The sequence below is a fragment of the Protopterus annectens genome, chromosome 10.part0 (genome assembly GCF_019279795.1).
Source record: "Protopterus annectens isolate FY-2018-M chromosome 10.part0, PAN1.0, whole genome shotgun sequence".
In the NCBI taxonomy this organism is placed as follows: Eukaryota; Metazoa; Chordata; order Ceratodontiformes; family Protopteridae; genus Protopterus; species Protopterus annectens.
In genome coordinates this window covers 1,800,204,357-1,800,227,975 of record NC_056744.1, presented here as the reverse complement: position 1 = coordinate 1,800,227,975, position 23,619 = coordinate 1,800,204,357, and the positions used below count along the sequence as shown (strand labels likewise).

Here is a 23,619-nt window from a genome sequence, read left to right as displayed (position 1 = left end):
TTATCCCCAAAAAAGAAACCTCAGTCAGCACCTGTCAACGAGGGACACAGGTAGAACCCCTGAGACAAATTTGTGGTCTCCCATCCACTCATCAAGGTTGCATTTGAAGACGGTCAGCAATATACTCTGTTTGATATGCCTGGGAAGTCCACTCCCAAGACGGGGCAGCCTCTGGGAGACAAACCTGTCTCTCCAGCAGGTTTTGTTCATGTGGCATATTAGATTTAAGTCTTCTGAATGGGTAATGCACAAGGAGTTAGACTTATGGATATGGAACAACTCTAGTAGGGCAGGGTCCGATATTGTCTTGTAGGTGAGATACAGATCACCTCTGAGCAATCTGTACGATACCGAGTAGAGTGATAGTGATTTAAGCTTGTCCTCATGGGACAGGTGAGGGAGGCCATGGATTCTCTTTGTGAGGTATTTCTGTGGCCTTTCCAGATGGTGCAGGTGTTTACAGAGGCACGGTCCATATGCACTTTATATAATGACTTTCATTTTGTTTTGCATGCTGACCCAGGATGTGACTGAAAAGGTTTACATGGATGACTTCACTTCCTTGGTCAATAACACCATAATAAAAAAAATATCCAAACCAAAGGGTAAAAAGGTCACACAGAGAAACCATTTAGTAAAATCTACATAAAAGACCCAGTCAAGCTAGAGTCTTCGCTGTGTAATACGTTAAAACTCCTGTAGTAAAGGTTCATGGGATATATGTAAATGAGCCATCAAGGACAAACCAACGTTTCAGTCACATGATTTTTGAAAGCCTGTAACTTCTTACCTTTTTTAGTCTTTACTGGTGTATTTAAGCCAATAAAGCCAAACATTTTCTTAGAGAAGGCAAATACAGACTCATCATCACAGGCTGATCTCCCTTTTTTCTTTAGCATTTTATACTAGTTTTTGTTTCCTCAGACACAAGCTGTTCTGCCCTTTTTTGTTTAGCAGTTTATACTAGTTTTTGTTTCCTCAGACACAAGCTGTTCTGCCCTTTTTTCTTTAGCAGTTTATACTAGTTTTTGTTTCCTCAGACACAAGCTGTTCTTCCCTTTTTTCTTTAGCATTTTATACTAGTTTTTGTTTCCTCAGACACAAGCTGTTCTTCCCTTTTTTCTTTAGCATTTTATACTAGTTTTTGTTTCCTCAGACACAAGCTGCTCTTCCCTTTTTTGTTTAGCAGTTTATTTGCTGCATTTTTGTTTCATTAGCCACGGACTGTTCTGCCTTTTTTTTTTATTTGGTGGTTTTAGGCACTCTGTTTTTGTTTGATCAGTCATGGGCCATTCTGCCATTTTTTGTATGATGGTTTAGGTACCGCATTTTCCTTTCATCAACAGCTGTTTTGGGTGCACTGTAGTTCTTCTGTCCCCTGGCTCTGACTCTCTGGCCCTGTCCATGTTCACTGAAACTCAGTAGAGGACAGGACTCTGATCATGTTAACAGAAACTCAGGAGAGGACAGGACTCTGATCATGTTCACAGAAACTCAGGGGAGAACAGAACTCTACCCATGTTCACTGAAACTCACGAGAGGACTGGACCCTGATCATGTTCACAGAAACTCAGGAGAGGACAGAACTCTGATCATGTTCACAGAATCTCAGGAGAGGACAGAACTCTGATCATGTTCACAGAAACTCAGAGGAGAACAGAACTCTACCCATGTTCACTGAAACTCAGGAGAGGACTGGACCCTGATCATGTTCACAGAAACTCAGGAGAGGACAGAACTCTGATCATATTCAGAGAAACTCAAGGGAGAACAGAACTCTGCCCATGTTCACTGAAACTCAGGGGAGAACAGAAATCTGCCCATGTTCACTGAAACTTAGGGGAGGACAGAACTCTGCCCATGTTCACTGAAACTCAGAACTCTGCCCATGTTCACTGAAACTCAGGACAAGACAGAAATCTGCCCATGTTCACTGAAACTCAGGGGAGGACAGAACTCTGCCCATGTTCACTGAAACTCAGGACAGGACAGAAATCTGCCCATGTTCACTGAAACTCAGGAGAGAATAGACCTCTGCCCACGTTCATAAACTCAGGAGAGGACAGAACTCTGATCATATTCACAGAAACTCAGGGGAGGACAGAACTCTGCCCATGTTCACTGAAACTCAGGACAGGACAGAAATCTTCCCATGTTCACTGAAACTCAGGGGAGAACAGACCTCTGCCCATGTTCACAAACTCAGGACAGGACAGAACTCTGCCCATGTTCACTGAAACGTAGGAAAGACTAGAACTCTTGAGTATTGCAGGAAGTGAGGATGGAAGCTAATATCTGTGACATATTCTCTCCTCTCCTACAATCCTTTTCTCTCTGAACAAACATACAAACAAAAGACTGGTACACCTATTGCACACATAGTGAGGGTTCTAAGTCAGTGGCAGTCACCTGTAGCCTACAGAGTGTCTTTGTATTGTACACCTATGATCACTCGTGTGATAGTATTCCAGTCCACATCCACGATGGTGCGCATGCTAACATGATTCCTGCTCTACTTTCCACCTGACCACCGGTGGCCTCAGCTTCTTCCCAAGATCCATGTGGCTTACAATGTGAAGCTGTCTAATTGGTCTTAAAGTGCTGACAGTGATGCCTCAAGCCTTTGTATCTGGGAAGATTAAATGCTCTTGGTTTTATCCCTATACCAGGTGCTTATATTTATGTTCCATACTGACAGTGTAGTGTAGGATAAGGGGGTACTGTCCTTTGGATGCGTCAGTAAACTGATGTCCCATCTGCCTTAGATAATAGTCGATCAGATGCTGTTAAAGATTCCATGACACTTATAGAAAAGAGAAGGGCAATTTCCTCTAAGTCTTAGCCAAATTACCCCTTTGTTAGTATGAATACCACCTTTGATATCCCCTAAAAATAGGCCATGTCTTGTGGGAGTAACCAGGTAAACAGAAACAAAATAAATAAAGTTGAACTGTCTGTTTTGAGTTGTCTGACAGTTGAGAGATAGCAAAGTATGTGAATCCCAATTTCACAAAGATGGATTAAAACTACAGGTATCAAGAGCAAATCATCCATTTCCTGAACTCTACCAAACTTTGAAGTTGATTAAAACAGGAGCAGCTGCAAGCGACATAATACACTCCTTGGAGGTTTGCAGCACAAAGTCCTCACAAAAAACAGCTTAAAAATTATTAGTGTGTCAATTTTGCATACTTTTGCTACTCAAAAGTGTCATTTGATTAAGGTGTTTTTTTTTTCTTTCTCCGCTGTCTTTCATTTACCTGTGTATCACTGTCTAGCTTAACTGATTGCAAGAGTGCGGCAGCCATACTAAACATGGGGAGGTGAATCCCCCAGTTTCATCCTTCCTTGTCCACATAGCTCACATGGTAATGCTCTAGTCAGATCACAAAAGAAGAATAAATAAAATGCAGGATTACGTGCTAAATAGTACGATTACCTTCCCTTTCCACCACGGCACAAGTATGTAACAGAAAGTCCCTGGCACCTAGTGAAAGGAACTGCTAGAAACTATGAGAGGATTATAGCAATTACACTCCAAGTACAGTTTAGCTATGTACTGAAAAGGAAAGGGATACACTGCCATTTCTAATTTACAGTTTGATTGCTCGTCTTAGAAATGTAAATTGATAGACAGTTTTGCCTCCTCTGTGAGAACCGTAAGAAGAAATGTATGACTCCATACTGGAACTGTTCAAAAAAACAAAGTATGAAATATGAGAATGTGAGCAAAAATGTACAATAACTTATATACATAGCAACAAGCCAACACCCTGTCAATGAAAATATGTAGCAATGGGTAGGTAGTTCTAAGAAATAGACATTCTCCTTCAGTCAGGTTTCTAAACAAAAAATTGCTCCTGGGCGTGCCAGCATTCCACCTGAAGCTTGGCGATACAAAAAAGCTTTATTATAGAAAAAGTTTAGAGCTCACAAACACCTGTGGGATGGTGTCAGTAGCCGAAGAACGTTTTGTGCCTGTGGATGCCTTTTGTTAGTACTTGGTAACAACTTAATTGAGTTTGTCTCAAAGGTGCACAAACATTCCACCCGGAAGCAAAAAAGCATGTAAAGACATGATCCCTTATACACAACTAATATAATCTACACAGCTGAAAGAAGACACCCTCAGTGAGTCACAGTGCTACAAACAATATTACTTTTCTTTAATAGACAGTGATTTTATATATATATATATATATACATATATATATATATATATATATATATATATATATATATATATATATATATGGTTTACTATTAAAATTTTGAACGGCACTCCGTCGACTGTACTATAGTTGAACACGGAAGTTCGAAAATGATAATTGCGAACTCAAAAAAACAATCTAGGAATGGGTTTTAACATGGGTCGAGGTAGGGGAGATGTTTGTAGTTCAGAATAATACTGAACACCTACCTCGACCCATGTTAAAACCGTTCCTAGATTGATTTTTTGACTTTGACATTCGACGTTTTTGAACTTACATTGCCGACTATAGCACAGTCGATGGAGTGCCATTCGAAATTTTAATAGTAAACCTATATATATATATATATATATATATATATATATATATATATATATATATATATATATATATATATATATATATATATATATATACACACACACACATATATATATATATATATATATATATATATATATGACACACACACACAAATATAAATGCGCTTCTTATTGATTTTGGTTCATTTTCTGACCCATCCATTCGAATAGTACCAATGCAGTTCAGATGCAGGATGCAGAGACGTACAAGTGATAGCTACATCTCTTCATCCATCCCAAGGAACATGCTTTCCAAAGCTTTAGCCCTGAAATTACTACCAGAAAACTTATCTACAGATGTGGCCACTGGTGTTTCAGATGCCTTAGTGGCATATTAGGATGCACTAAGGCATATGGCCTGTGACAGGTCATCTTTGCACCCTTCAGTGCATTTTCTTTTACTCTGCATCCCGGAGTGTTTTTGTTCATACATAAATAAAACTATTGATTGAGTTTTGAATAGAAGGAAACTGAATGGAAAATCTAAATATGTTTTAATAATAATGCAGTGCACAACTAGGCGACCTTTTGAAATAAACAGATTGCTAGATTCTTCCTTGCTATTTCAAAAGTTAAATTTGTTACTTTTTTATGTACTGACTTTTTGTTTCTCAAAGTAGTCTGAGTTTGCTGCAGATTCTGTGTAGGGATATATGGGGGGGGGGGGGCTAGTTTATTAGCATGTTGGTAATATTACCACTTTATTTACATCCCAGGTTCTGGAAGTTGCATATGTATGGGAGTGTGTTTAGCAGTTAAGGGAAGGAGGCAGACTGTGTCACAAGAAACCTCTCAGTTCTGGGAAGAAAGGTTGTCACACGGCACAGTTAGTCCTTGTAATGGCCCGAGTCTAGCAGGACTGGGGGGACGGAGAAGAGAATACGGTAAGGCATTCACTTAAGATGCATTGCAGCATTCGGTAAGGCATTCACTTAAGATGCATTGCAGCATTCGGTAAGGCATTCACTTAAGATGCATTGCAGCATTCGATAAGGCATTCACTTAAGATGCATTGCAGCATTCGGTACCTGATGGTCTATTTCTTCCCATCTGTGAAGCGAGGACTCAGTACAGCTTCATCTGGGGTATTGGAGGAGGGAGTCTAAGCACAAATAACCCACTGCACAGCACACATAGAGTGAATGAAAGAACACTTTCAAGGACTGTTAACAGAAGTACTGCTAGAACAGAAAACCAGAGTCTACAGTCTTCATTTACTAATTTTAACGTATAAAATAGCAAGGAAAAACAATCTAGCAAGTTTATTTACTGGACTAAAGGTTAACTGAGAAGGAACTTTGTGATGAAACAGACCTCACCTTAATAAAAGGTAGAGCAGCACTGCTACAAGAGAGGTTGGAAAGGTATGTGGCCACCGCTGTGCCTTTAAACTGAGATAGGCTGTGCCTTTAAACTGAGATAGGCTGTGCCTTTAAACTGAGATACGCTGTGCCTTTAAACTGAGATACGCTGTGCCTTTAAACTGAGATACGCTGTGCCTTTAAACTGAGATACGCTGTGCCTTTAAACTGAGATACGCTGTGCCTTTAAACTGAGATAGGCTGTGCCTTTAAACTGAGATAGGCTGTGCCTTTAAACTGAGATAGGCTGTGCCTTTAAACTGAGATAGGCTGTGCCTTTAAACTGAGATACGCTGTGCCTTTAAACTGAGATAGGGATAAGCAGAAAGGGAACAAGGAAGTATCATGAGAAGAGCAAGTAGGAGAACCAGGAAGAAGGAAAAGAGGAAGGAGGACTCTTAGGGAGGAAGGAGAAAAGGATCCGAAAGAAAAAAACAGCAGTTAAAGGTTATATTGTGGAATGTCTGCAAAAAGGATAGGACAACTGCAGACTATCTAGGTATTTGATAAGATAGCCACTACCAAAATCCCACAAAATTGTACAACTGAAAACATGGACTAGACTATGGTAGTGCAAAGTTGAATTACACCCTGGAGTGAGCGGAAGGGAACGGAGCAAGACGGCAGGAGGGCAGAAGGAGGCTGATAGTATGTGAGGTGAAGGAGGAAGAAGAGGGACTGGGAGAACAATGTGGAATGGAAATGGAGGACAAAGTAAGTGCACTTGTGCTCCCCCTGCAGGTAGAGTGTGAAGAAACATGGGAAGGAACAATGCTAATGGGTCTATATTATGTTGCCGAAATGGCAAAACAGAGAATGCCGTTTCAGCAACACAAACAGTGAAATACCACTAACGCGAATGGCCAGGTCACAAAAAATCGTTAGACCAACCAGATATGACACACCATCTAAATCATTACAAAGTGAGGGGCTTCATCCCTCCACACCCCCCCCCCAACTAAATATACCAACTCTGAGATGAGATCGCACTACAGTGGGGCAAAGGGCAATTTTACAGCGATGGCTAAGCAATTTTTTTCCCTAGGAAAAAAATCAGTGATCAGGGCATTCACGTTAGTGGTATTTCACTGTTTATGTGTCGCTAAAACGGCATTCACTGTTTTGCTGTTTCAGCAACATAATATAGACCCAACGCTAATACCTTCTGAACACATAACTGAAGGAGGTCATTCGGTCAATGGCGATTATTCATGAAGAAGCTAAGGACAGGGGGAAAATGACTGTGTTACAGGAGATCTCAAAGTTTAGGCTGTAACCTGGACATTTTTATATCCACATTAGAAAGAGGAAAAAGTTATGACAAACATTGTGGATTGCAAAGAATTTGTTCAGTTTGTGTTGAAGCATTTCAGAAAAAAACAATGTTTTAAACTTGGTCCTGTCAGGTTGGGCATAGTTCTTGAAGTGGAGGTATGAGTTCCAGTGGTCAGCATTGACCATACAAAATATGGTTCACCTTATGGAAATCAGTGAAGACCCACAGGACAGAAACAACAGCATGAGTCAACTGAAAAGTGGACCTCAAGTACCTGGAAATAGAGATGCAGACGGTACTAACACAATGGGTGGAAGCGAAGGGGGCAAACAGTCCGCAGATAAGATTCAAATGGTGGAAAGAGATACAAATGGACAAAGATAAACAGGCCCGTTTCAAGACAAAGCCAAAAGCAACTAAAGCATTAAGGAAAGCAAAAGTTGTCCTAGAAAGGAAACTAGCAGAGAGCAAAAAGCAGGATGGAAAAGCATTTTCAAGTACATTTCAGACAGAGAGGAGGGAAACAATAATCTGCGAGATTAGGACTAACAAGAAAGTTGCTGAAGTACTGAAGGAATTCTTCATTTCATTATTTACAAAAACAGAAAGAAGGTTACCAAGTCTAAAGGGAGGAAAGCAGAAGGAGATGAGAGCTGAATACATGGGACAATATGGAAGGAGGCTGTGTAGAGGAGGATCATGGGACAACATGACAATATGGAAGGAGGCTGTGTAGAGGAGGATCATGGGACAACATGACAATATGGAAGGAGGCTGTGTAGAGGAGGATCATGGGACAACATGACAATATGGAAGGAGGCTGTGTAGAGGAGGATCATGGGACAACATGACAATATGGAAGGAGGCTGTGTAGAGGAGGATCATGGGACAACATGACCATATAGAAGGAGGCTGTGTAGAGGAGGATCATGGGACAACATGACCATATAGAAGGAGGCTGTGTAGAGGAGGATCATGGGACAACATGACCATATAGAAGGAGGCTGTGTAGAGGAGGATCATGGGACAACATGACCATATGGAAGGAGGCTGTGTAGAGGAGGATCATGGGACAACATGACAATATGGAAGGAGGCTGTGTAGAAGAGGATTTGGTCAGCTTACAAGAGGTTAGCACACAGGGCCCCGATGGAATACAAGTCAGAGTAGTGAAAAACCTATCAAATATCTTGGCAAAACGACCCACAGATGTCTTTCGAAAATGTATACCAAGCAGGAATCTACCAGAAAATTGGAAAACAAGTTCAAGTGTCCCCTTGATCGAGGAATGCGGGGGCAGAGGTAGAAGGACTAGTCCAAACCAGTTAGCCTGACATCTGCTGCTGGAAAAGTGAAAGTGAGGATCCTCCTGACAGAAAGGAATGTAGCTTTTCTAAAAGAGAGTGTGGTTCAAGACCCAAAGCAAAATAGTTTTACTGCCAGCAGATGTCATTCAAACCTCCTGTAGTTCTATGACTGGGTAAAAAAACAGTCCTGGATGTCTGGTTTATCTGGATTTCTGTCAGACCTTTAAGTCTGTAAAACATCAAAGGTTACTTAGTAAGTTCAAATAGCTAGAAGCAGAGAAGAGGTTTATAAACTTAGTTGTGAACTGGCTGACAGGATGATTTCAGATGGTAATGGTTGGGGAAGGCTACCAGGGTGAGGGAGCTGACTAGAAGAATGACATAAGTTTGGAGTTCTAACTATATTCAGCACACTCATGTCTGATTTACAGGGAGGTTAGCTAACCCATTAATCTTATTTGTATGTAACAAAAAACTGGGGATGCAGACTTGGATTGGATGGGAAGTCCTCTACAACTGGAGAAAGAGATGGCAACTGAGCTTCCGTGAAGATAAGTGCATGTGCATGACACCGTATTATGAGTACAACAATGCTAAAGCCACAGATAAGTTATGGAATGTTACACTGAGCAGATGGTGGGTGGAAAGGATCCAGGAGTGATCATCTTAGTGGACCCGGACTTTTTGGATAGCCAGTGAAGTGGTGAGTTGCATTTATTTTTTTTTGGGGGGGGGGGGGTTATGGCACTACTACTTTCTTACAAACTGGTGGTTACTGTATGTTCCTGTAGGAAATATACTAGGAAAAGTATTCAAAACAACTGGGAAGCATCCATGATTTACTGAAATTAGTAAAACCAGCACCTGGAATTGCTGAAAGTACAGCTGTGTAAAATATTACCACAACAGTAGACATCCTTCTTTTCACAGTTGTATTCGTTACATTAGGGATCTCCTGCCCAACGTCCAGCCAGTATACCAAAGCCTTTAGTACTTACAAGTGTCATACGTCACACATAAGCTCCCAGCACAAGTCACAGGGTATAAAGGTGATGTATGAATGCACACACTTAGTACTGAAAAGACCCAGGAGGAACAAAATGCCCCTAGGGACAAGGAAAAACATGTGCATCCAGAAAAAGAAAAGGGAGAACAGCCCCCTAGGTAGGAGGGAGGGAGGGAGGGAGTGAATACTGCACCAGTGAAGAGAAGGACAACTACTCTTATGGTAAGATTTTACACAACCATACTATGTCCTTCCATATCACTGTTGTGGTATTTATGACCTACCTAAGGGAGAGCAAAAAGCTCAAGAGAAAGCCTGGGAGGAGAATGACATGAAAAGAATCCTCCAGAAACCCAAGCAGGATAGCCCTGGCAAAGCCTACTCTGGCCCTGGAAATAACATCCAGCTTGTACAGTTTAGTGAAAAGTATCAACAGAGGACCATGTAGCAGCCTCAGGGATGCAATTGGTATCTCACCCCTTGAAAAAAGCACCAGAGGAGTCAACAGTCCTGGTAGAATGAGCCTTTACCGATGAGCAAAGACATGAAAAACATAACAAAAAGAAAGGGCCTTAGAAAACCAGGAAGAGATGGTTTGTTTAGAAACAGCCAAACCCAAAGACCAGGGATGAAAGGAAACAAAAAGCTGCTCAGATATGCAAATAACTTTAGTTTTGTACAAATAATATCTCAGCAAATCCAAGGTGTGAAGAACCTTCTCACTGGCAGACTGTGGAGAAAGAAAAAAGGAAGGAAGGCAGATTGATTAAGGAACAACTCAATGACCACCTTGGGCATAAAGGAAGGATTAATACAAAGAGACACCCCATCTCTATGAGAACCTTAAAAAGGAGGAATAATCATGACAGCCTGAAGTTGAGATACTCTCTTGGCTGAAGTGAGAGCCAAAAGAACAGTCTTCCAAATAGAATGTTGTAAGGAAACTGAAGAAGCAGGCTTAAAAGGAGCATGAGTCAATGTTTTAAGTACAAAATGAGGATCCCAGGAAGGTGGAACGGGTTTCCTGGGAGGTCTGATATGAAGGATACCTTTAAGAAACTGCTTGATCTCGAGGCCAAAGGAGGAGTCAAGGGCAGACAATCAGAAATTGCTGGCAAGTGAGTTTTATCTGAAGAATATGTTAACCCAGCATGGAGCAGATCACCCAAATAAGAGAGAACCAGAGAAACCTCCACAGATAAGGGATCCTGATGGTGAAAGAGGCACCAGATATAAAATCTTTTCCATTTGGACATGTATGATATCCTGGTAGGACCTGAAGTACCTCCTCAGAAAAGAGATACCAAAAAGGGATCAAAACTCTATCATCTTCAACATAAGTTGTAGAGTCGACAAGAGAGGACGGATAAGAGACCCCCTGTCTTTTGTGAGAAGATCTAACTGGTGAGGTAGCTTGTGGTGACTGCCCCTAGCCAAGTGAAAAAGAATGGAGAACCAAAGGGAGTCACTAACAAGATGTTGGGAGAGCCCTGCCTGGTCTTGTGTAAGACTTGTGGTAACAAAGGAAGTGGAGGAAAGGAATACAGAAACATCCCCTTCCAAGGAAAAGACAGGGCGTCCACTTTCCAAGCCACAGGACCTGGGACTCCGGAACAGAACAGAGGAAGTTGTCTGCTCAGAGTGGAGGCAAAGACATCTACCTAAGGAATACCCCACCAATGAACAGTGTCCAGGAACACATTTGTGCGAAGCATCCATTTGTACTGGACCTGCTCAAAGAGTCTGCCACTAGATTGTGCTCCAAGGGAATGTAAACTGCCTGAAGTGTCACTTGATACTGGACAGCTTGATCCAAGACCTGAAGAGCTAGTCTGCAAAGAAGATAATATCTTGTGTCCTCTTGCTTGCTGACATACCACATCACTGTGGTATTGTCTGTGAAAATGTTGAGGGTCCCGGGATAAAAGAAGGAATGAAAACCCTGAAGAACCAGAATAACAGCCCTCATCTCTTTTATACTGATGTGGTCTGAACACTGATGAGGAGGCCAAAGACCCTGAACCTTGAGAGAGCCGAAGGAGGCTCCCCATCCCTGTTTGAAGCATCTGTAAAGTGTTCTTGAGTTGGGAGTGGAGCCTGGGAAGGAAGCCCTAAGTTGAGAGAAAGTTGTTGAATCTGCCAGTGAAGCTTGAGCTTGAGACAAGCAAGGAAGAGAACTGGGAAGTTCAGGGGTGGCAATGTTGGAGCCACACTGAATTGCGATACCACTGAAGCTTTCCAGTGTGGAGCCTGGCCAGAGGGAACATAGGAATGGTGGAACCCATGAACAAGAGGACCCTGAGAAATTCCCTAGACTAAACTGAGACCAAAGGAGGAAGAGGAGACCGGAAAAAGGCAGTAAGAGCCAGGACTTTGGGGGCAGGTAGAGATGCCAGCATGGGGATAGTCTGAAGCCTGCAGCAGAGAAAAATATGATCCTGAGAAGGTGTCAGAGCTGATATCTGGAAGTTTATAGTGAACCACAGACTCTGAAACAAGGGAATAGTAAAGTGGAGATTCTAAAACAGAGTGCTGGGGGAAGAAGCTTGAATGAACAAAGACATGAGCAAGGCATTTGATGAATACCCTTGGGGCAGTAGAGAGGCCAAAGGACAAAGCAGAGAACTGAAAATGCAAGGAAGAAACAGAGAAATGTAAAAACATCCATGTAAAGTGGCATACAGAGGCAGTATATCCACTAAAGAGACCCACTTCTGAGCTTCACTGTGTCCATACTGAGGTTATCTGTCAGGGCAAGAGTGTATGGAAGCACAAAAGCCACATTAGAGGTAACCTGCAGTAAGGATTGCACTTTGCCTGTCAGCTACCACAGGGGGAAGGAAGCAGGGCATAGGAAAACCTCCAGTCCTGTGCAGATGACAAATGCTTGACTGTTAATTCCTTCCGTCCCCAGTACCCCCCAACCACTGCAAGATGACAGAACAAAGGGACCTACAGAGAGAAGAGCAGAATAAAAGGTCAGCAGGATGCTGACTTCACCCCTCCCTAAAAAAACAAGCACTTTTAGAACACTGTTCTAGGGTAACTATCCATCCAGCTCAGACTTTTCTCAACACTCACATATGTAGCAGCCATGCCTCCTGTGGCTTGTACCTTGGATAAGACTGGGGTGGTTTGCTATCATCTCCAGCTCTTCTCTCTCAAACTAGCCAACAGGAGGTCAGACAAGTTGTGGTGACTGGCCGTACATTAATGGTGAACAGTTAGCTGCAGAGAAGGTATATGCAATTTGGTGGGACTGTGAAAATACAGACCACTACCTTCTTCAGCATCCAAGGGAGAGTGTAGGACTGTATTCTGTCTCTCTAAGAAACCTAATCTGCTAGGAAGTCTAAGAAAGAAGGTAATCCAAACAGAGAAGTATTGAACAAATGTGGTGATCACCAAATAAAGCCAATCTGTTAGATTTGGCATTTGGATATATTAAATTAGTGTCGGTTTGTTTTATGTGCTATTGCGTTTGTTTATTTCATCAGTGTTTGCTACTCTGCAGCCACCTGCCTACCTCCCTTGGTATATCCTTTTGTCTCCCTAATAATTTCTGATGCTCGTCCTCCCCATGTCTCCCACTACTGTCTCTTCATCTTATACTCTTACCTGCCTACCTTCCTTGCTCTATGTTTCTTTAACTATTTCTCCTTCTATATACAAATGACTAGTCACTCATACACCAATTTTTGCTTTATACTGTCTTGTTATCTTCTTGCATTGTAATTCACACTTCTCTTATGTAAAATCTACTCCAGCCACAACGGGTCTTCCAAATTCTACCTCACTAGTCTCCCATATCCCTGACCTGTCATATTTCTCTCTTTTCTATGCTCACTCTAATAACCTCATACAACTTCCTGCTTATTTACAGCTAGCGGATGACATCTTTTACTTCTCAGAGAGCATTTCCTATTTCTGTACATCCTACTCTCATGACAAGATTATTTGAGTTGTGTTTTCTGAGAAGTGTACTCGAGTCTATTGCACCACACTTTCTGTCATATGCTCAGATTGCAACAAAATGTATTACTGCTTCAATGGCATTGTTTCTGTTTAGTCAGACTGTTACAAATGTACTACTGCTATTATGTTATTTAACTTTTTATGCCTGCGGTTGACTGATCTTTAAAAACGATGCAGGCAGGTACGTGAGTGTTTGTGCCTTCTCTGAAGGTTGGTCACCGGGCTGGCAACTCAACACCATATAAATAAGTGGACAAGTGATCCACTGTAGCGACCCCTAACTGGGAAAAGCCAAAAGACTTATTTTATGCCATGATTACTAGTTATGATTACATTTATGAGAGTCATAAATCATACAGTATGGGTGTAATTCCATACACTGAAAAGCAATACACTGAAAGTTATAATATTGAATGTACAATACTGAAATGTCAAAATAATGACATTTTAGATTGTTGAAATCAAAATATCAATTCTGCGCAAGTCTATAGAGCTGGACTTACAACAATCCCAACCCATTTTAATCTACTGGCCAGTAAATTGAAGTCGAACTTCGTTTCTCTCTCCTTTCCATCTATTCCCACAGGATGTACCTGAAGCCGACTTGTCTCTAGACGTCATACAAGACCAAATCCTGAAAGTACTGTCAGATCTAAAAATACTGTATTGTCGGGTCCTCACAATATCCCTGGATACATCTTAAATAGCAGGAAGCATGATTTATCCATATCCCCAACAACAATACTGTTCAACCTCAGCCTACATACATGTTTGGTTTCAAGTGTATAGAGAGCAGCTACAGTTATTCCCCTGCATAACACAGGACCTTTCACAGATCCAGGCAGTTGCAGAAACTTAAGTCTGAATATCCTCAGATGCAAAGCAATAGAAGGAATTATTATGGAATTAATTAATATGGACATAGGGAACCTCCAAAGACTGGACCCATCTCAGTTTGGATTCATTAAGGACAGGTCATGCTTATTCTATCCAGTGGACATCTTTAAAAAAAGGTAATCAAAGCAATGCATAAAGGTAGAACAAGACACAACATACCTTGACCTGACCAAGGTTTTTGTCACAATCCTCCACTTGGGCATGGTAGAAAAGCTAAATAAACTGTGAATAACCCCCTATATCACCTGTTGTTTTGCCAACTGGCTCACAGATAGGACGCAAGAGATCAAAATAGGGGATGTTACCTCCACAAAAGAGAGCAGTCACCAGTGGAGCCCCCCATGGTTCTTTGATGGGACCTGTCCTCTTCAGCGTCTACTTTTCTGAAGTAAAAACAATACCAAAGGTCTCTGCAGACTAAGTGTGCAGATGACTGCAAGCTAGGAGCAGTTATTGAATGCCCTTTGGCCATCTCACAGGAAGGTTTGTCCCAAACAATTACCTAGTGCCATAATCATGGCTTAAAACTAAATGCCAAAAAATATAGTATTGTATCCTCTGGGAAGTTATCTACCCCAGGGAACTATCACACTGACAATATGCACCTGAGAACTGGCCCAGTTTTTCAGGATTTGGGAACTTATGTGAATAGTGACATAACTTTTGACCAACATGTGTCCACCGTCTACATCTGGAGATGGTATTGTTCCCCTTTACTCAGCCCTTATTAGGCCAGTCATTGGGTATAATGCTCCTTTGGTGTTTATCCAGACACATGCAACACCTGGAATGACCACAAATATACACTACTTAAAGGATACAAGGCTTAAACAATATGTCCGAGGTGGACCACTTCAAAGCCCTGTCACTACATTCAGCATCCTACATACAGCTAAGTGACCTGCATGGAGTATACAAGACATCCTCCATCATAATACTAATGGTTTTACTGCACATCAGCATGTCACACAACATCATAAATACTCTCACTAGGGAATCTAAGCCTCTTCTGCAACATCAACAGAGTGGGTTGGAGGGACAGGTGTATTTCACAAAGGATATCACTGCAACAGACTCTCCATCCATGTAAAACAAAGCTCATCCCTATCCATATTCAAGTGGAACTTGGATCTATGGATGGGTAGTAGAAAACATACCCCAGGACTGCCCCTATACTACTTATGGTCAAAGGCAGCTCCTAAATGCTTTATCCAATGCATGGGTCCCCTCAAATTATCTATGGTATGATCCCAGTTATTCTTACTAAGAAAATATATAATTATCAACCATGGGATGGGTAAGGCCAGTCTAACACCAAATGGGATAGCTTAGTTCAAACACCAAGAGGGAAACTGGCAAGGCTTAAAAATGGTCATCAAGGGCAGCTAGACTAGCAGTTACCTATGAGCCTATACCAGCATTCAGATGCTTATATGGAAACGGCAACATTTTCTAATAATACTTTCACATCATTGTTGTACCTGTTGTGTATATTAAGCATTTTGTTCTGTTGGCTATGTACAGACGTTTGTGTAACATTATTTTCCATACAGAAAAAGAAAAGGTCTGTCAGTGTTGGTTGGATATGAAGTTATAAAATGAGTCAATGAATATATGCATTACCATATTAGAAATGCCAACAATTTCAATTAATATTTCTATATCCAGCTATTAAAAGAAAGTATTATTTAAGCACACTTGCTGACTGTGATTCTAGAAATATTGTATCTTTAGTTGTTTGTTTGAAGTGTAATGCATTTTGTGCTATAAAAACAAACAGAACATTTAAATAATGCTTAAGGGAGCATATTTCTGCTATTAGAAGAAAAAATCCCACTAATGCTTTAGGTAGACATATTCAGGAAACACACTACACATGGATTTAGGTTTACTGTATTACAGTGCATATGTAAAAATAAAAGACACACAGAAGAAAGACTGAAAATATGAATATAAGTGAATAAATACAATGTGCATTGGTAGCTTTCCTGGCTTAAATTGTCATGTTAGCATACAGTCTGTGCTTAAGTTAAGGTCTGTTAAATGCTTTCATTATTTATTTGTCTTTGTTGACTTGGATAGTCTGACTGGACAAAGCCCATTTTTCAGGAAAGACCCAGGAAGTAACAATCTATCAGAAGTATATACGTAATTGAATTTAAACTTTCACAGAACTGTATATATCTTTAAATTTTACATGGGTTTTATCATGTGATTAAATAATGTTATTTAAATGCTAGGTATGAGTCATTCTGGTTTCATACAGCTGAGGAGGCACTCACTTTGTGAAAGTTTGTATGTTTTATTTGCTTTTCATTATTAAACAGCAATATTACTTGATGTTTTTTTTTTCATTTATTCTGTGGACTGAATTGAATTTTACCCATTTGTGCTACTTATTTTTTTTGCTAACTTTATCTTTCTATGTTACAGCGCCCAGCTGGTGATGCACATTTCAGAAATAAGGAAGGAAACACAGATCCATTTTGTGATACAGACAGTGGTGACGAAGTGGAATAAGGTACCAGCGGCATTGCAGGCCATAAGAGGTAGTAGTCATTTAGGAAAAGGGGGCAGACTATCAGTGTGTGTCAAAACAGAATAGGTGTATCCCTCATGGTAGATTAAACATTATGACTTACTTTCCACAGCTTCTACATTTGCTTTTTGTGATAAATATTTGACACAGAATGATAGAGGAAAACAAAATGGTATGATTAGAAGATAAGGCGGATTTAATTTCTGAAAATGATGATTGATCTGACAACACAGTGCAGGAGGTTTTCTTAGCCACCATGAATATGACATTGCTATGGCTTACTATTATTTAAAAGAATCATACTCAATCGAGTCATCGTATGATCGACTCCCTTCCACAAAAAGATGCAATGCCAAATTCCAGGATACACAAAATAAATACAGAATTCGATATTCCCTACTGCTCTGATCCTAGGAACAAGCGTTAACATGGGTCGAGAAGGGGGTGAGATTTGCCAGTCAGAACTATTGGTGTTCAGCATCGTCATCAATTGGTTTTCAGGCTTCGCGCAAGTTGGAGTCGACCAAGCGTGATTCTGTTAAATGATAGTAAACCCATTGCTACACCTACTCCATACTGACTTAAAAAATATACAGTCAACTGGACCAAGCCTATTTTTGATGAAGGTAGTACACATCAAAGCAAAGTGCACATGCAGAGTCAAGCTTATAATTCAGAGCTCAGAAACTATTGGAAATGAAAAATGATGCAGATGAATGCTACTTTTAAAAAATGGGGAGCTCTGCAGCCAACTGAAGCATCTAAGAATGCTGGTAATTCTATGGCTTGAAGGGATTGCAAATAGCAGTTGAATGAGGTAATCCTTATGATGCTCACGGCATGCTACAGACTGCAAATCATTACAGAGCCAAGTACCCTGAGCCCTTAATACAGGCTGTTATTGTTGTAAGTACTTTGAATGCAAGTTGTTTGAGCTAACCAGGTATGGTAAGTCCTATTCAACAATTGCAAAACTGTATTCACCCTAAAAACTCAGCTGTTCTGCTACATACAGATATAACTTGCACCCTATTACAGGCAGAATGACAACAGTATTAAATCTCTTCCTTCAAAGTATGTCTAGCTGTGGCTTGTCAAAAATTGATCTTAACTTTTTATTCACTAGATTTGACCTTTTTAAACTCCATGTCTGATTTCCAATGTAAGAATTTGAGAGGTGGGGCATTTTATTAACTTGCTTTCTTCTAATAAAGAGGTGCAGGCAGTCACCTTTTATAAACAAGAATTGGACCACAAAGTACAGCCTAAAGAAAACAAAATCACACAAAGCCCTGTACAATCAGTAGAGGCAAGTTCATAGGTTCATAGGTAGGTACTAGGCTATCTGCCAGAGGGTATTTATAAGCCTAGCCAGAGTGTGTTGACTTTCGCTGGCCCATTGATTAATTAACTGTTCCTCTGTTAAGCAGAGCCAATGAAGTGATCCCAGGGGTGTATCTTCCGTTACCCATCCACTCGTCAAGGTTTCTCTTGAAGAGTGTTAGTGAGGGGCTCTGTCTGATGTAATTTGGAATTTTGTTCCAAAGCATGGGGAGTCTCTGTGACAGGAATCTATCCCTCCAGCATGTTCTACTTATTGTTGTGGTGAGGTTTAGCTCACTAGAGCACGTGGCTTGCAGTGACTTGGATTTCTTTAGGTGGAGCATGTCCATCAATTCTGAGTTGGACAAGACTTTGTAAGTCAGGCAGAGATCACCTCTGAGTAAGCGATATGCCACTGAGTACAGCCGGAGTTTTTTCAGTCAGGTTGCATAGGACATATGTTTGAGACCAGTGATCTTCTTGGTGAGGTACTTTTGCGGTCTTTCCAGCTGTTGGAAGTGTCTTGTGAGGTATATCCCAAATGGAGCATTGTACTCTATGATGGGTCTGATGAGTGACGAGTAGAGGGGCACTATAACCTCTTTATTTCTAGATGCGAACCCCTTAGTAATTAGATGGGCCACATAGAAGGATTTCCTAACTACTTTGGCAATATGATTGTCAAAGGAGAGATTACTATCTACCTGGGTCCCCAGATCTCTCATTACTTCTTCTGTATTAAGGGGCTGCCACCTATGTGGTAATTTGTGGGTGTTTTGTTTTTCCCAAAGGGGATGACTATGCATTTTTCGGCATTTAGCTTGAGGCCATGACTTTGACACCAGGTGTCTGTCTCAGTAAGGCCCTTTTGGAGGATGTCTGTGTCAGCCAGAGAGTCAATTATGGCTCCCAGTTTGCAGTCATCGGCAAACTTGGTTAGCCATAGTCCTCCTGTGTTTGCCTGTACTTCTGAGAAGTATATGCTGAACAGCATAGGTCCCAGGACTGAGCCTTGCAGGACACCACTTGTGACTGGTTTAGAGTCGGACCAGGAGCCTGCCATTCTTACCATGTGAGTTCTGTCTGTGAGCCAGTTGGCAACCCATCTCATGACGTAGAGGTTTATGTTCAGGCTGGTGAGTTTTCCTATAATACCTGAGTGGGGAATGGTGTCAAAAGCCTTGGCGAGGTCAAGGTAGGCTGTGTGAACCACCTTTCCCTCATCTATGGCCTTGGTGACTGTCTCGAAGAAGTCAACCAGGTTTAGTAGGCATGATCTGCCTTTAACAAAGCCAAACTGGGTCAGGTCAATTGTTTGGAGGTTCCCAATGTCTTTGTTAATGAGTTCCATGATGATGCGCTCCATAGCCTCGCAGACCAGGCTAGTCAGGCTTATGGGGTGATAGTTACCAGGGTCAGTTGTGGCCCCTCCTTTGTGGAGAGGAATAACCGTTGCTGTGCACCATTCTATGGGCATGTAGCCTGTGGAGAGGCTGAGGTTGAACAGAGTGTTTAGGTGGGGGTTAGTTTGTTCTGTAGTTCGTGCAAGACGCAGCCTGGGACACCATCTGGTCCCATTGATGCTGTGTTTTTGACTTTTGAAAGGGCTGTTTTCAACTGTGCGTCTGTGATTTTTGCGACACTACACTTTTCCGGTATTGTTATGGGCCCTTTTGGAGGTGAGAGGGAGGTGAAGTTTGCACTGAATCTATCTGCCAGGATGTTGGCAATATCAGTAGGTTCAGTATATTTTGTGCTATTTTGTACTAGTTCAGTGCATATCTGTGAGTTGCAACTTAGATTCTTAACATAGCTAAAGAAGGCTTTGTGGTTATCTTTTGAATCCTTGGCTATTTTTCTTTCAAAGTTAGCCTTGGATGATTTCATGAGGGACCTCAGTTTCTTACTGATACTGATCAGGGATGTCTTTCCTTCTTGGAATTTGCTTTTTTTCTGAACTAGTTTCCTCCTTCTATTGTATAGCCTGTTTATTGCAGGGGTCCACCAAACTGGTTTCCTTCTCTTAGAGGAGTGAGTCTTGGTTTTGCTAGGGATGGCACAATCCATGCATCCTTGTTGGTGCTCATAGAGTGCATTTGTAAAGGTTTCTGCATCTTGGGCAGCGTTATCCTTTAGCGTGGGGGCTGGCAAACTTACCACCTCTGTCTTAAGTAAGGTGAAGTTTGCTTTAGAAAAGTTTTTTTACTGTGGTTTCCTTAGTTGGGGTGGTGGTGGGGTGTGGACATCCAGAGTGATTAGTTTATGGTCTGATCTAACCAGTGACAGGTTGGACAAGTGAACATACATTATTGTAAGATAAACTAAAAATGCACTTAAGTAAACTCCTAACCTTATAGTTCCATCAAAATTGTGGGGCAAGAACATTTCAAGTTATTTAGGAGATGATATCTAGACTGGGATATAAGGGGGCATTTGCATACTGACATGGATGTGCTAGGTGCCCACATAGGATATGATTTTCTCATAGAAATAAAACATTTCCAGCTTACTACAAAACTCATTTGCCAACAGAGCACTCTGCTTCACCTACAGCCACTGATTTGTTTTTTGTTTCCTTTCTTGGTCCTTAAACAAGTTCAAAGATAAAAATACATGTCAAGCAGTCAGATGTAGATTGCTATACAAAGTTGATAAAATCAATCTTGATTGCCAACAATTAGATTAACTATGCGAACATACAGTTGACAAAACAATGTTTATAACAACATGTTTAAATATTATTAGTGGTTAAACCATCCTGCCCAGGGTAAATCCAGAGCTCCAGTTAAGTGACTGGTTAAGCCTGTATTCTGACTTTCTGTAGCTCATACGTACTGCGAAAAAAGCACCTCACAGAATTAAACTCCTGTCATTTTGATGCTCCAATGATATTTAACTTTTCTTATTGTACAGCCTACTCTGTATTGAAATGCTACTCTACTTGCATAGTTTACTGCTTTTTCTCTAAGTACTTATACAGTATTGTATATGTTCTTCTGCATCCTTTTGTGCAGACACTTGTTGTCCAGCTCACCTCTGTAAAAGAGGTTCTGCTTAGTGGGTTACGACCATGCAAACAAAATACATTAAGTACATTTCCCTACACAGTATCTAGGTATCTAACAAAAAGTGTTCCGTACTCGGTTTTGCACTTTAGGAGCGTATTTCAACAGAATGAGCTACTGCATTATCATTTCATAGTACAAATAAAAAGTTTCTACTTCTGATAACATTAAAATCAGCCTAGCAGAACTGCTTAATTTTGTAGGCAGCCCAGAGCTGCTTAGTCTAGAAGATTTTGTCAAGAAAAGCAGGTTTCCAGATTTTACTTTATTTAGGACATACAGTCTGTAGGCTGTATTATAAGTGCAAGTAAGTCTGTTACATACATACAAACATAAATAAATAAATAATCTTCCCTGTCTAGAAGTCAAATGCCCCTACCCCAAGATAACTTGATAGCAGCACATATTCTGCATGTGTTCCCATAATCAAGACATAGTGAACACTAATAATTTCATTACTCTGTTATAGTCACATAAATGAAATTTCTACTATATACAGTTACAGAATTTGCTATTTTGTATCACTTATGCAAGTGCTTACCTGATCTAGATGTAACCTCTTCACAAGCAGTGTTCAAATGACTCTCAGCTCTGAGATTCCTTTTATTTTATTTGTATGTTCTCTTGTCTCCACCCACATCTCCCTTACAGCGCATTCCTTTGTGGTGTTATATGTGTGTAGTCATCTCAAAGGCAGAGAGCTGAATAAGGTTTCACTATGATGTGTGAAACTACACATGTGCTACACCCAGTGACGATGTCACATAAATCAGCATCTCCCAGTATTCAACAATCTTGCGACACCTTTTATCTGCAACTTCTGTCTGGTTCTAGGGAGCTCACTTGCAGCAGTTATGGAGACTAGTGGTTATTTATTCCTTGTTGTAGGTGTCGTATGAAACAAAACTGGGACAGATATTTCAAGAGTGTTTTTTTTTTTTTTTTTTGCCTTGCCTAACCATCTAGCTCTTCCAACACTTAATTGATCCTTCTGTGTTTACGGGCAGTAAACAAAATGACCTACACTGATTACCTCAAAGCCCTGTCTCTTTACTCAGTATCGGAGACTTCTAAGAGGTGATCTTTGTCTGGCATACAAGGCATCCCTAGACCCTGTTTTGATGAACCTTCTGCACATCCACAAAACAAACAGCATCAGAACTACTAAATTAAAGGACCTAAATTTTGCTTGTGACATAAACAGCACATGTTGGAGAGGCAGATATGTTTCTCAGAGAATTCCTATTCCCTGGAACAGGCTCCCCATCCATGTGAGGTAGAGTTCCTCCCTAACTCTATTTAAGTGCATCTTGGACCAATGGATGGGTAATTTGAAATTCATCCCTGGTCTGGCACCTATGTCTCTGATGAACAGAGGCTGCAAGTAAATCACCCTCCTGTATAAACCAAATTTGTGCATCACATTTGGGTTACACAGCTAGGCTTATAAGGCCCTATTGGTCATTAACCTAGTGTATACCTATGAACCTATTACAAGGCCTCTTTCCCCAACTGGGGAATACGTTTCAGTTATCCTATCTTAATAGGTAGTAGGAGGAGAGGGAGTCCACTGACAATGGGCAGTTGTCCTTGGATAGCTCAGATTTGTACTCCTCACTACCCCGGGAACTTCTGGCCACATTAGAGTATCTCAGCACACGTTACTAGCCATAGTACTTTCTTGAGCTCTGTGCATGGAGCTGCACAGATCTGTCCATCTACTAGGTGGTACTCCTGTGGCATAGCTCTGACTGCCTCCCTACTTCTGGGATGGGGAGCACACATTAAATGTTCACTCCCATCCCTACAGACTGCCTCCTATAGAATGCATGCCCACTTATTGAACCCAGGTCACTACTGCTGAAGTGGGGCTCCCTCTCTCTGCTCGATGGAGCCTCACCAGTGATAAGCCTGGTGCTAATGAAAGGAGAGGGATGGATGGTGCTAGTTTCAGAAGCTTGTAAAGATGACATTGGTTATTGAAGGTCGGACAGATGATACTATGTACAGAAGTTCAGATGGACAACATTGAACAAAAAAGCTTGGACAGATTCACTGACTAATGAAGCTCTCCATCTACTGTAAGAATAGGTACACTGTGAATCAGGCCTTCCTAATCCCCCTATCTTTGACAGCTCCTAATCTCCACCTTCCATTTACTCCTCCTTTCTCATCTAAGCCCGTATCCCAGCGCCACCTATTCTAAGGGTTTGGGCCAGCTTTAGCCTCCATAAATATGTGATACATCTGTGGCAGCAGTTAGAAGCTGAATAAGCTTTACCTATGTATTGTGCCAG

The 23,619-nt window shown here is 41.1% G+C and overlaps 1 long non-coding RNA gene across 1 annotated transcript in view; it reads right to left on the bottom strand.

Moving 5' to 3' along the window:
* LOC122814038 overlaps positions 1-21,953 on the bottom strand; it is a 100,683-nt gene extending 78,730 nt beyond the window's left edge. The window contains exon 1 of the long non-coding RNA XR_006366765.1: positions 21,864-21,953. This is a non-coding gene — a long non-coding RNA (uncharacterized LOC122814038). The remainder of the gene's footprint in view (positions 1-21,863) is intronic.
* Between the last annotated feature and the right edge of the window lie 1,666 nt (positions 21,954-23,619).